Source organism: Venturia canescens, chromosome 1 (assembly GCF_019457755.1).
Source record: "Venturia canescens isolate UGA chromosome 1, ASM1945775v1, whole genome shotgun sequence".
In the NCBI taxonomy this organism is placed as follows: domain Eukaryota; kingdom Metazoa; phylum Arthropoda; class Insecta; order Hymenoptera; family Ichneumonidae; genus Venturia; species Venturia canescens.
Window position 1 is genome coordinate 9,783,534 of NC_057421.1, and position 12,306 is coordinate 9,795,839.

Below are 12,306 nucleotides of genomic sequence, written 5' to 3' on the forward strand. Positions count from 1 at the left end.
ATTCAAAAATGATGCGAATAAAAAATATTATTTTCATTCATTTACCAATGGAAGCAAAGACCCGAACTTGAGCAGCAAACTTACAAATCAATGATTCGATTAATCTTTCATTGTCCATTAACTTTGGAAGCGCCTTATACAGTTTGCGTTTATTTTTCATCAATCTCATAAATAATTTCGTTGCATTCAAGTTTTACCGTTAAACGGTATCGTGGGTACGAATAGCGTGCTTCCTGAATCATTATCGCACGGTTAAGTAAGACAAACGTTGAATCGGTGGGAAACAAGCCAATTCTGGTCCGCTCTCACTCCAGGGAAAACTGAACCTCGAATAGATAATTTAAAAACGTGAAAACTTCCGACTGAAAAACTCCTTCGCCTAAGAAAAAAATCCAGTCAGGAGTTTTTATGTTTTTTTAAAACATTATTTTATTTCACACTTTTTTTAAAGCTCACCATTTCCTTATTTATGAGTTGAAAACAAAAGCTCGGAGTGAAACCAGCAACGTCTAATGGTGTGAAGTAGTCGATGATCGAAATATGGTCATATTGCGATATGTTCAAACGATGTGTAACGTTAAGAGGATGGATCAGTCGGTGCATCCGCGAGTGCGAGAGAAATAGCTGCAAATTTCGAAATCGAAATTCTTTGACACAGTTTGACCGAAAAAAGGGCTCAGCCGATTTTTGCCATCGCCCTGCGTAGGCTAGCCGAGTCTTTTTTCAATCGGTCAAACTGTGTCAAAGAATCTCAATTTCGAAAATTCCAAGTCAAGTTAGTCGACTGATCCATACTCTTAAAGCTAAATAAATATGTATTAAGTTATGCCAAATATTGGTCAAGACAATTATCACAGTTTCCGAGAAAACTGGCGACAAAGGAATGTCCCCGGACCCACGGGATTAAAAAAAATAATGTTCCCAATCGATATTTCTAAACTCGATCGAAGAATAATGGTAGCCTAGCCAAAGTATTTATCCAATTACAGTCTGTGACGCTTGTCTCTCAGTCTCTCTTCATCAAATTTAATTTCAGGCTCACAAATTCGATTCTCTTAAAAACTTTTAAAACCTCCAGCATTTGATATTCTGGTGGATTTCGTTCCTAGAAACTTTGAATCTTCAGGTGGCTCATAATAGAACCGCAGCCATTAAAGATCAGGGATTTTCTTGTCTGTCAAGCCCTCGTACGAAATACTCTTCAAATAAAAAGCCTGAAGATATGAAAAATGGAGGAGTCGACGAAGTGTCCGCCCGCCTACGCAAACTCGTACGGCTGTGTTATATCTGCATGGGGAGAGGGATGATAAAAAAAGTTGTCAGGACCGACGGAGAGCTAGTGCCTTCCACAGCTTAGCATGCAACCCCGCACACAGTTTTCGGTGCTCGTGAGATCTGCCGATAGGAGATTACAGTTTCGTTGGTAGTCCCAAAATTCGAAGCTTGCGTCGACGAGTGGTTTAACCCTTAGTGTGCGTCTGGGGTCAGGCTGACCCCAAAATTTTTTTCTCACATGAATAGCATTTACAGATGAGCATTTCATAAGTAAAATCCCCAATATTCAGAAATCGTTATCCCCTCTCTAAAAGTAGGGAGCATAGCCACTCCATACTCCAAAATAAATACACTTTTTGGAACGGTTGCAAAGTGGACTATTTTTCCCTTAACGCACGGACCCTTGTCTATAAAACTCTGTAAGGATTTTTAAAAAAACTCAAAATTTAATTTATTACGAGAGATTTAACCAAAAAAGTGCTTTTTACGTGCACCATCAACTTTGAGCACGTTTTTCAACAATGAAAAAAGATTTTTTTGGAAATCCGACTTCGCAGCCTCAAAGTTGGATCAATTCACTGCAAAAAGTGACTAAACCTTTTATTCCGAAAAGCGCATAGTTACCGAGATATTCGATGTCAAAAATGACCTGGGGTCAAAGTGAACCCGTGTGCACGAAATGTCTCGCTGTCAAGGTGTGCACACTAAGGGTTAACATTCTCCGCATCGCAGCCCTCGATGCAACCCTAAACGATCGACGACGCTGAAGTTTCCAACGTTGGAGTCCAACGAAATGAACGGAAAAAACGTTTGTAATTCACCAATTTTTTATTTCACGAATCGTTGGTGCAGCTTGAAAAACTACGAATCGAAAATTTGGCAGGGAACAAAATAGGGGAATTACTGGAATTATTGGAGAGTTTTTTTCGATCATTTCGTTGGACTCCAACGTTGGAAACTTCAGCGTCATAAACGATCGATGGTTCTCATGATAATCCTTCAGGGTTGCTTGTTTTTCGGCGTTTCGAGCAAGATGCCAAAAGATCCTACCGACGAGCAACATTTTATCCCGCATCACACTCTTTACACGAAAACTGCCATTCGACTGCCTTCATTGCCCAATTTTTTATTACAATATTCCGACTCGTTCATGCAGATTAGTAACGGAACGATGTTGAGTTCCCGGCCAAAGATTTTCCTCCGGTACGAAATTTCTACGTTGTTCGATCTCGCGTGCTTTAATTGCTCCAGAATTCGTATTCGTCTCGCGTGCCCAGCATTATCAAGGTCGATTCACGACGGTCTGCCCGAGCAGGAGCTTTTTGCCCTTATGACCGCGTATCATGGAAGTGACAGATGGACCGATAGTTTTGAGCCGCTCCGACGATACTCATCGTGGAAACGAATAAAAAGCCTATGCCATGTTGAATCTACGGTTCGTTTGGGAGTCGAGTTATTTGTTTTTCTTAGGATTCTATCCACGAAGAGAAATCGTGTGAACAAGTAGAAAAGAACCATGTCGAGGGACAGCTTTACATGTTGATCTCATCGGACGATCGTAAATTTTGAGGAGAGAAAAATCATACGACGTGCCGCTGGGAAAGCAGCTGGAACAATAATGCACGAAAGAAGAAAAAACTAGAAAAATAAGTTCGAAAAAGCAATCCCCAGTTTCGATGCACATTCAAATTGATACCGCGGCACGGCTCGTCGTTTTCCGATCCGCGGCATTGTGGCACCGAATAAAAGGCGAAATAAATTTCCCCACGGCTTTGATTCGCCATTTCTATAGTCAGCAGGTACACGGAAATGGATAAGATAGCATAATATGAGGGGATGCGTGAATGCTAGAAGGTTGGAATTGACCAAAAGCTTTTTGTGTATATTTCCCGACGCGAAGTGCGTGCACCCAGTTAAAGTGGGAAAACTATGCTTTCACCGCGTTCCCTGACGTGGTCGCATTCGCTTTGTTCCCTAGTCCAGGACAGCCCCGTGTATTATGATAATTTTGTTGAAAGGGCTCGAGAGCTGGGAGCTCCACAAAGAGGTTCGCGCAAGTGATGCCTCCGGCGATGCATCTCGGCCTGTGTATTTATCGATTCCGCGAATGCTCGAATAAATCGTTATTACTTTTCAATGAAACGTAGTCGCACAGAGATGCGGCTATGGTGTAAAATTTCATGGGTACGGTTACCGCGCGAGCATCCCAGTTGTAATCGCATCTCGTATGCTAGGTTTCACCATGCGGCGATGATAGAGCCGCACAATGACGCTGCGTCCCTTGTCAGAGCGATGACGATGTGGCGTGATTGGTGCGGTGGCCATCATCGTAATAACGTCGGCAACCGATACGTTTACGTTACGAAGTCTCGTAAACGCACGCATAGAAATGAACACCGGAAGCTCCAAAACAATGGCCAGAAAGTGGCGGACCGTGGGAAAGCGAGGCGATCGAGAGTGCAGTCTTCAATGATTTCCCTCGCTGTCGTGTCCTTCGCGAAACATTCACTGCGGAATCGATACTCTGGTATTCCGAGCACTGATGCTGCATAGCGAAGGGAATGCGAATCTCTAACTTCAATGTCGCGGAGGCCATCTTATCTCGACCCAGGGAGGAGACTCGAGATTTTTCGGACACTAGGTATGCACACCGCGGTGCATATTTGTGTACTAATGGATGAGAAGAGAGAAATTGTTCAGGGATCTATGTCCCAACGCTCAAGTTGGGTGTGTCGCGTTCCTCGACGTTGTGATTATAGACAAGAGTCGATGGTTTTGCTCTTGTCGTTGCCACGACGACTCATTGTGCTTGCCAGGGATTGTGTCTCCACGATGGTTCGAGGTTTCTCCTCTACGTCTCTTCTCTCTCTGTCTGTGACCGAAGTTTTGTTTCTCCGCATTGCAAAACTCGCTTTGCACTACCTCATACACATTTATCACGAACAAAATGCTCCCCCAGCTCAGCGAGAGGAGAATTGCAGCCTCGCCAACTCACTAGTCGTACTCTCCTCACTTCTTTTATGTCCGCTCCACCTATCGCTCTCTGTATCCAACTAATATTCCGATTGTACAACAATCGCAGATGCGCATATACTTTCGACCTTGCATATTTTTCTGATAACGTATTTTCTCCGATAACGAGCCTCCTCTCCGCATTGTCAATACATCTTTCAATCATTCCTCGACATAATACGTATCTTCGAGGGACTATACTCGGTGCTTCTCCATCCCGACACGTTCGACGAGCCACGTCCTAAGTATCCGAAGTATATTCGCGTGAAGGCATGACTAAAGCTCCGCTTATCTCAATCTCTTGTTGACCCCCTTGTTCGTGACTAATTATTCTTCGTTTTATAATTATCGTTCACAAATAATCTCAGGCGTGCCTCCCACGCCCGAGCGGCTTGGTCACTCGCTCAGACGGTCAAACGATTGGGCAGCACTTTGAGTAAAATTAGTTTTTTGTAGAGATTCATTTATTGGAACATTCGGAGATTGTACGAATCCCAAAAATGAGGAAATCCGTTGTTCAGTTTTGGGTAAAATCAAATGGTTGATAACTTGCGAAAGCTAGAAATTTTCACGAGCTTTTTCCAGTCGTACAATGCTATTTTTGCTCGTACAATGCTACCTGAAAAGCAGCATCCGTTCAATTATTACTTTCATCGAAAATTTAACCGACTGCGTAATTTTTCTCTTTGTTTAAAGAATATGTTGCAGCGTGTTTACTGAACCTGATTCGTTGAACATGCGGACAGTCAAAAAGCTACCGGCTTTGCCTTTTTTTCATTCTTGCCTACAGCGGGATTGCGCGTACACGCGTACGTGAAAGGTCCGTTGGAGTACTTCGATTTACAGGGTACAGTTTGAAATAAAGGGAGCTGCCAAAGGCTGCACGTATCGAGGCGAAACTGACTGGCACGGATTGCGTTCTGGCACTTTGTTTCGGTTTAATTCTACTGTGATTCTGCATTCTTGTAGCGCGCATGTGTTGCACGCACCTTCGCACACTGGAAAATCCCGTCGTTCGTGCGACTCTCGCGGAAATGGTTCTATTTGCGAGAGCAAGAGGAAGAAAAGAGGGCAAGCGAAAATGCCTATTTGCCCATGTAGAGGGGAGATAAAACGAGGGAAAAGTAGAGAGTAGCGAACAATAAATTCATCGAGTGTAGAAAAGGTGTGTCACGTTGTAGCTGTTCTTCCATTGGACAGCCACCAGCGACTATCATCATAGAGTTTCGTTTCCTCGAAATTCTCATGAATACATCGGGTTAGTCAGGCTTTTCGTTATTTTGGAGAGTTACAGTAGCAGAGGAGAAGGCGAGACGGCGAGGGAACGGGCAAGAGCGAAGGTGGCAAGATTTTCTTTTTATCTTACGCGACGCCTCGTACCTTCCGGTTTTCCTCTTGATATCTCCACGTATTATTTCTACAGGACCAACGCGGAGCCGAACCCAATTTAAGCGTGGCTCAAGCCAGTCACATAAATTCACCGGATGTATCAACGCACTTTTTGTATTTAACCCCCCCGTAGAATCCGAGAAAAATCCGGCGGCTTTTTTTTCGAACGACGACCCACCGGTCGTCAACTTTTATTTGATGGCTTTTTTCGCTCCTTTTTTACGTGCGCCTTTTTCTAATATTGTGTTAACGATTCCGCTCCGGCACAGAGCACGATACGCTATCATGTGCTGGGCCCCTCATATTCGGCTGACGAGGTACTCGCCCATACGCATCGTTATTGTTATTGCAATATTTCGGGACAGAGAACATGCATGATCCTCAAAAAATATGCTTTCCGGAGTACGGTTACGCAGCTGGTTATCCTCGCGCGTCGATTCCCACTGTTTTGGTACATTTCGTACGTTGATACTCGGCACATCTTGTTTCGGAGAGCTGTGACAACTTTGCCTCGTTCAATTAGTACGAACTTCCTAATTCTACAGCTAATCATGCAAGTTTAATTTCTAGTAGCGTGACTGCGTAAGCTAACCGAAGCATGGTTTTGGGACTCTTGAAAAGATACTGAAAAAAGAATGTCTACGAAAAAAAAGTTTGTCGGATGAGTCGTTATCCAACATGAATTAAACAAATCGTTGATTTTTATTAAAATTCAAGACATTTTCAGGGAGAATTGAGTGTGAGGAGGACGCAGATGGGGAAGGACTAAACGCAGTTTCGCGTTCCATTCCAGCTGCGCGATTCTCTATTTTGACTATTTAAAAACAAGGTTTTCGACGGTCCGAGCAAAAGCCTTTGTGCTAGGAGTGCTCGCCCGTCCACAATTCTCGTTTACGAAGTTTGCGATCCTGTTTGGATCGCCGTACGGAGATTGAACGCGGTTGCTTCGGAGCGGATTTCCTTGCTTCCTCTCCAAGTACACGTTGTACGACGCGGATCCTCGGGGTACTTTTTTAAGCATCGTTGCAACTTTTTTCCTTGTCGTATATCGGAGATGGGATTCTTGACGCATTCATACCGATTAAAACTAAGTGAATTTACAGCGGAGTTTCCGAGACTCTAATTGCAGTCTCCTAATGCTTTGAGTAGAAAGGAAGAAGCGGACTGAAGATCCCATTAATGTAGATCCAAATTCCTGGCTCGGAAAAACCTCAGAATCGTAATACAAGTTGTGAGACGATTCTAATCTCGGAGTAAATTATCTACGAGCATATCTTTGTTCTCGTCTTTCACCGTCACATAACGTATTCACGCGTTGTAAAATATTGATTCTACGAGGCCCTAGAATCCCATCATTCGGCCGAACCATTTTTCTACTTCATCAGCCCGCGTAATACAGTCCAGGAAATAAGTTTCACCAGCATAAATCATAACAACGAAATCCCCGCTCCGACGAAATATTATTTCCGCGTCGTCGCAATTCTTCATCGCCTCGATGTATAAATGTTATTCGAGCTCCACGCACGTGCACAATATGTGGGAAAAAGAGGACAAAATTGATAATAAATGAGTGGAAGGTTTACAGTATGAACGAGCTCTCCTACTGTGCCGTTGCACAGTCGGACGACGAATAATCCATCAAGATATTTATATGTATCGTGGGCAGCAGGTGTCCACATTTTCATCATTTTTGTTACACCGTTTCAAAGCCTTGTGAGTTATTACTATTCGTTTTTCATTACCCCGATCATGACCGAGGAGGTTTCACGCGACCGATCGAATTCCTCGTTCCGCGAACGCTCCAATTTTCATTCGGAGGTGCGACGCGATTTCAAATTTCCGAAACATTACTGTCCAATTTAGAATAAACGCCACGGAAAACTCAGTACGAAATCATGAAAAAATCGGTACGTAGATTGTGCGGGAAACTCTTGAAACTCTTCACTGAGATCGTCATCGTTATTGCTCACGAAAAGTCGACAATTCGCGCACCAGATTCGTCCTCACATTTCATTCTACGCTTGAAGCTTCAATTTTTGGAAGATTCCTCGATTCCCCGTGCAGAAAACTACCAGGGCAGTCCTCTTATGAATGAGTTAAATTTTGCATTGGCGTTTGCATAAAAATGGCACATTAGAAACCTGAGCGTTCTTTTGGAAGATATTGGAATAATAATTGGAAGATGACTTCCAATAATTATCCTTCAATGATCAATCATTATTATTTGTTTCTCCTCGACATCATCAGTCGCGATTGAAAACTTATTGCTTCTATACGTAATATGCGTCGATCACGCGCGCTTCATGCGCGTACGTGTTTCGTGGACGCAGTGATACTCATTTCATTAAGGCACATCAGCACTGCGTAAGTCGGACATAAGCGGCTTACCGTTGCGATTACGTAATTACGCGTGCGATGAGAGAATAATGGGAGGGACGGTCGAGATGCAGAGGCGTTCGTGCTGGGCGAGGGTGTGAGTATAAGAAAGAGCGAGAAGTTGCAACAGAAGAGGCGGGGGTGGAGAGAACTGTGACGCAAAAAGTAGGTTGGAAGTAGCGCAAGTTTTTCAGCAGTCTTCAAAGAGAAAATTCCTCCCTTACTTTTCCACTCCCATTCGCTTTCTTCCATTCATCGTTCTAACGAAATTTCTCGTATCGCAGTGCTTTTGATTCCTATTTCCTGCGAGGACCGCGTTCTTGTCTCCCTTAACCTAACACCTTTGCCTCAATCCTTCGTCTCCGTTTTTGTTAATGAAACTCGCTCCCGAAGGCAGATTGTTCGTTAAATTCCTATCGCGTGCCTTTCGCTTGCACATGTATGCAGTTCGTCTCTCGAGTTGATACTGTCGAGAACACAGGGCAAACTTTCTTCTACGGTTGATTGTTAAAAGGGATTGAGGCGGAGGGAGCAGATAATGAAATTTGAATAAAACACGCTGGTACAGGGAGTTGGATACCTCGTCGATTCCTCGTGACTGCGAAAGAGAGATGCCGCGTGCTTTGCCTATCTTTTTCCCGTAGATCTTTCTCCCGCCGAAGTTTTTCCTCTCTGCTCGTAGATGCGCGACTCGCTTTCGGTGATTTTCTACCGTAAATTCCCTGCGCTTCCAAATTCATAGATCGACAAAACTCCCAGTCACTATTTTCTTTCACCGCAAGATTAATGAATGAGAAAAAAGAAAAATTGTAAACCGCTTCTGGGAGGTTTTAGTAAAGCGGTTTACCACCCTACACGCTCCTTTTATTTTCTTCTGCAATTTGTCAACACAGATAGATCGCAATGTAGCGGAGCTTAAGCATATTTCCCTCGCTGGGGGAACTTGTGGCGTTTCACGGATCCCAGGAATCATCAGGGTAGAAACAGACCGACCGATATATCTCATGAACATTTTATATATAGACGATCAGATCAACGACGAGTTGCAGCGCTCGCAACGCTCTATTGCATCGAAGGATTTACCGGGGATTTGACAATCTCTAAATAGTCTTGCCACTGCTTCGCATCTTCGAAGCTTACTCAATTTAAAAGCGCTAGGATCGCTGACAAATTTCGTGGTGATGGAATTGTTACACGTCGAACGTCACGTCATTCGCATTTGGCTGTGCGACAATTAGCATTGATGAGAAACAAAAATAGTTTATTTATCAAAACTTTTTCTACTACTATTCGTGGCGAGCGATATAAAATTGTTTATTCCACAAAGTCGTTGATTTAACGACGATGAAGTGATCGCATCAACCGAGTTACTCAAGAAGCAAAGTGCTGTTGAATTTTTGAAAATTCAACATTAAACAATAATATTTTTGACTTTCTCATTGCAGTGGACAAAACAATGAGGCTTATAATCAAATTAGGGAGATCCTCGAATTTGAAAAATTTCTCATTTCATCAAGTTTTGTGGTTAAATACCAAAAGTTATTGTAGAGAAGTAGAGAAGATTGAAATTCAGTGGGTTCTTCGAAAACGTAACTAAGATAACGGATTAGCTGACAAGATTCGTTGAATTTCTTAGGACACGACCACAAAAGTCTTTGCTGAGGCAACTGGGTGGAATAAAAACGAGAGATGGAAAGAAGAAAGGCAACGAGGTTGGCAGTAGTGCAGCCTGTCAGAGCACCCGGCCCCTGCGCGTTCCCAAAGAAGGACCACAACTTCCTTAATTCCGTTAGGACGAAAACGTCAAGTTCTATCGAGCCAACGTAAAGTTAGATTCAGTTGAAGAATAATTTTTGGCATCCCAGTGCGAAAAATGGTCGGTCTTTAAGGTCCATATCCAAACTCGAATCTGTCGCCCCGCACACGTGAGTCGAAATGTTTGTCGGAGACACAGAAATATAGTTTCTCGTGGGTGATCTGGAGCGCGTACATTCGTCCAAAACTGCTCGACCTACGTCGTATTTGCCGATCGTACAGTGAGCAATTTTCATCAATCACGAACCGAGGGAATTACAGACGTTTTTGTACCGTGAAATTCCCGGCAATAATTATCGCGATACACTCGACTGTGAGAGCAAGTCACAAAATGGTATTGATCGGTGAGCTCCTTAGAAATTTCAAGCTCGAAGTACGGTTTTTCGAGATCGCACGGTAAGCGGTAAGAGCGCCACTACGAGCGACGTTCCGAAATTTTCACCCCGAAGCACGTTAAAAGTTAGAGAGACGTTGATCAAGAAAAATTTGAATAATTCTCATAACTAACAACGATCTTGTTTCGAGATTTTTGCAAACATGAAATTGTGGAATTGTCTCGTGGTTTTTTATACTGTACAGCAGAGTTTTGACATTCGTGCTCCGCATTTTATTGGTCGTCAGTGATACTATTCATTCCGACGAAATTCTGGGGTTTCAGCGATGATTTTCAATTCATATTCATGGAGATTTGTGTTCTGCTCAGCAATAAATGGAAAAAAATACGTTTCGCACTCGTTGCACATAGCGAACAGTAATTTTTCGGTTTTAGGTGATTCCGTATATGGGTGCATTTCGTAATGATAACATTCGGTATCCGGTGACCTCGTTCACTCATGACAGAAATTATACAGATAAAAACTATGTGGGTTCGCTGTGTTTTCATTGCGTTTTCCCAGCAATTGAATATTTTTCTGTACGAGCTTCCTCAGGACTTCGGTGCAATGTTGCACGATATGAAAATGAAGAATTTCGATTCTCGTACTATACAGCTCTTGAAACGTCCAAATTCTACCTCGAGCACGAGCGTGGAACCTTCCTAAGGATAAAAAAACTGGAAAAGAGAAATAAACAAACGTATACGCACGGAATAAAAGTTTGTCGCGTTCTTCTACTGCAGGAAAAAGGGCAAGTTGAATTCGATTTCCGGTCAAGTGATTTTCTCCGGGCTTGTGACAGGTACATCTGGTTCTACGTATACCGCGGCGCATTGAGCAGGTAGAACAAATAATAGTTTCAAGTACGTACTGAACCGCCGCATCGGGAATTTTCGAGTTTATCTTGGGAATAGAAGGACACGTGGAAAAGTCCCTCTACGAGTTGCTTTATAAATTGACGTTCCTTTTCCACTTGTTTTCAGTCGAGCAAGCGAGGGTCTCTCCTGCTTGTACTTTTCTCTACAAATTACGAATTGGAACGCTGCAAAAGTTTTCTGAAGATATTTTTGTAGAGCAACTGTATTTAAACTCTGCGAATTGGGATGCGGGATTCGATTTTAAGGGCCGAGGAGTGATGAGTTACCGAATGAATATTCATCATTTGAGAATTGATTCGTAAGCTGAAAATACTTGCGTGAATGAAAAATGAATTAACGAGCGAATTTTTTAAGGTTGACCCATCGCAAACTTCGTTATTAGATACAATCGTCACATTTTTTTATTTGATAGTTAAAGTGCACAGGAAAACACCTGCAAAATTTTTGGGCGCATCATCGACTAGTTATAACAATAATTAATCGATAAAATTTAGAAATTTACCACACAGCTTTTGGAGACCGCGCCCCAACAGAGATTTGAGCCATAAATAAATAAATTTCTGATTAGATGTTTTTCAAAAAAATTCTCAAATTGAAAAAAATGCTAAGAATCATTTTTGAATAAAAAAAAGAGGTTTGCCGAACAATTAAAATAAAAATCTTCGATTTATTCGAGTTATTACGCGGTGTGTTGTCTTCTGCTACTACCGCTCTGGCTGCGTAGAGGTGGCAACGCTGCATAACCTCGATTAACACGGAACGCATTCGAATATGTGAACTTGAATAGTGGAATCGCGGGTTCTTATCCGAGAAATAGAATGCTAGGAAAAATAAATTTGTCTAAAGAAAATGTTTCTGGTCCAGCCGAACATCACGATCCACGGTCAAACATAACCTCCTCGCACCAAGCGATGGGTAATGGTAAGCAAACGAGACAGCATTGCCATATGTGTTATGAGTATGGCTCATTGGACGATGTGAGTCGAATCAGAATGACATTAAAAAACTTCATAATAAATGAATGTTCCATAAATCATCACGAGACACACTTGAAAAACCATGGACTTTCGTAATACTAATAAAATAATATAAAAATCCATCATCTACAGCTAATTTAAAGTTTTCAAAATAATAGGGTGTCTCTTGACTGCGATAGGTCAACCTCAAGGATCGCAAAAGCCCCATGA

The 12,306-nt window shown here is 42.6% G+C and overlaps 1 protein-coding gene across 3 annotated transcripts in view; it reads left to right on the top strand.

The window, feature by feature from the left end:
• The window catches only part of LOC122405636 (probable calcium-binding protein CML22), an 80,037-nt gene that overhangs the window by 4,503 nt on the left and 63,228 nt on the right, over positions 1 to 12,306 (top strand). The gene's annotated exons all lie outside the window — the stretch shown is intronic.